This window comes from Tupaia chinensis, unplaced genomic scaffold (genome assembly GCF_000334495.1).
Source record: "Tupaia chinensis unplaced genomic scaffold, TupChi_1.0 Scaffold139767_1, whole genome shotgun sequence".
Taxonomy (NCBI): domain Eukaryota; kingdom Metazoa; phylum Chordata; class Mammalia; order Scandentia; family Tupaiidae; genus Tupaia; species Tupaia belangeri.
This window is the reverse complement of record NW_006199647.1, coordinates 2,351,054-2,353,324: the sequence shown is the minus strand read 5'-3', so window position 1 is coordinate 2,353,324 and position 2,271 is coordinate 2,351,054. Positions and strand designations below refer to the sequence as shown.

At 54.1% G+C, this 2,271-nt stretch overlaps 1 long non-coding RNA gene across 1 annotated transcript in view; it reads left to right on the top strand.

The window, feature by feature from the left end:
• LOC102484705 (uncharacterized) overlaps positions 1–1,440 on the top strand; it is a 6,625-nt gene extending 5,185 nt beyond the window's left edge. The window contains exons 3-4 of the long non-coding RNA XR_336558.2: positions 533–757; positions 1,366–1,440. This is a non-coding gene — a long non-coding RNA (uncharacterized LOC102484705). The remainder of the gene's footprint in view (positions 1–532; positions 758–1,365) is intronic.
• Positions 1,441–2,271: the final 831 nt, after the last annotated feature.

The window sequence follows — 2,271 nt, the reverse complement described above, 5'->3', positions numbered from 1 at the left end:
TGGCTGGAGCCCGGGGGGGGGGGGGGGCAGCACAGGCTCCACGTCCCGAGCTAAGGAGCGCCTGGTCTGCTGCCCTGGGCCGCCCCCCGACCCTGGGTGCGACTGCACCACGGGAGTGGTGTCCTGGGGGTGCACGCGGCCCTTCTGGGAAGGACCACCAAAATGCCTGTCCAGTTCTAGCTTTGGGCTTAATGGCTTTCTCAGAGAATCTAAGGGAGGATCAGAGTGGAAAAAAGAGAATACTTTACTCTTCAAAGGCAGAGAAAACTTTTATTATATTTTTCCTCCTCCATTCTCCTGAAGCACTCAAACTTGCCAGATCACTTTCTGTTCAGGTATTCCAGTTGAGGCTAACTTCCAGAGGTCTCTGGCCACATCGTGCTCGTGTCCTCGGGGGCGTGTCCTGTGGCGAGGAAGCTCTGTGTCCATCCTCGTGGGGAAGGGGAGGCGAGTGGAAAACCTGAGAGACTCCAGCACTTTCTGGAACGCGTGTCTCAGTGGAAATATCGGTGTCCCGCCCCTTCCCCAGCAGAAGGAGCACGGTGCAGCCAGCCTGAAAGCAGTCCCGGGTTCAAGATGGCGTGTTCAGAAGGTCTTGGCTTGCAAGTGGTGCCCGGCAGGGGTCAAGCTCCTCGGCCCCCGTCTGATGTGTCTGACACACTGGCAGGTGTGGGAAAATGCCGTTACCCCTCAGAATTACCATTTTCTACGATGTAAAATGCACCTTGCTATGGGAAAAACACACATTTGTTACCAGGTATTTGTCTAGTTCTTACAAAAGTGTTAGTTTTCAACAAACCTAATGCTTATGTATAGCTCGAGCCAAGCAGGACCAGTCCTCGCAGCCTCGGTCTCTGCGGGCACCTTGGGTGGCTTCCCTTGCTCGTTGCTCTGGCCCAGTAGGGCCCACGGCTGGACAGAGCCCAGAGCACGCGCAGTCCCAGGTCCCCTTCAGACACGTGCGTGTGCACAGCTGTTGGGCGCATGGGCTGCACGCCAGCACTCCGTGGGTGTTTCCGGGAGACACCGTGAAGACAGACGGACACAGACTCGGTCCTGTCGTCCTCTGTTCCACATCTGCTGCCTGGTGTGCGGTTCTGGGCTGTCGTGGCCACAGGAGTGAGGCCAACCCAGAGTGTGGGAGCAGGGGCTGCAGGTGGTGCAGTCCCAGGGACAGTGCTTCAGAGCTGTGCAGTGTGCTGGCCGTAGGAGGGGTCTCTGAGCACTCTTGAGCAGGCCACTGTGGCGCAGCCACCTGTCCCCCCAGCTCATGAAACGAGAAATGAACCTCCTTCTTGTTGCGGCTCGTGAGAGTTTGGGTTTGAGTGTGAATTATAATTCTATCTCTTACCATCTTATCCGCAGCACGTGGGCACGTCTGAATCAAGCTGGGAGCCGAGCGTGCATTAGTGACGTTTCACAGTGGCCGGGCTATCTGACAGTAGGTACAGTGTTCAGTGCAATGATCGTATTTTAGTGGGGTGTCACTGGGCCCTTCTCTCCGTAGGAGACACACGAGGTGAGAATGTCTAAGGGTAACATAAGGCAGGAGCTGGTCTGTGCTGACGGGGACTGCAGAGGCAGTGGTGGTCAGCCGCAGCCAGGAGGGCTGCGGGACGGAACTGCGGCGAGAGAGCGAGGGCTTTTATGTCGAGCTCCTGTTACTAGCGTGGTGTCTTCCTCCCGTGTAAGCTGACTCGCTCACTTACAGGAAATGGTGCCCTCGTTCTTATTTACTTTATAATTTACCAAAATGGTCAATTACATGACTATACAGAAAATGACTATTTTTATAGTAAGAAGCAAAAATAAGTAAATAGCCTTAAAATAAGTCATCATTTTTCAGAGAATCATCAGATCCCCTTAAATCATTAAGGGTTTGAACCACTTACTTTGGGTCGTCAAGAGATAACCATTTTCTATAATAGTTTGTGGTCACCTTTGCTCTTGTTTTACTGCTGGGAAGCTCTTCCATATGCTAAGTTAAGCCATGCGGTTGAGGCCCGCTTGTCTGAGTGTCTGTGATGCAGATGCGGTTCGTTTTAGAGTGGGGTCACCAGCACGACAGTAGAAGGACACCTGTCCGTTGCAGAGCCGTGTGTAGCCCACACCATGCACATGCGTCGCGTCTTGTCTAAGTGAGGAGGCAAATTCATGGTCTTGAATATCCAGGAATTGTGCAGGGCAGAGGGCGCTGTCGGACACGGAGCTTCCAGGGGCTTCGCTCCGCCTGGCTCTGCTCCTGCATGCCGGCATTCCAAGAGGCGGATC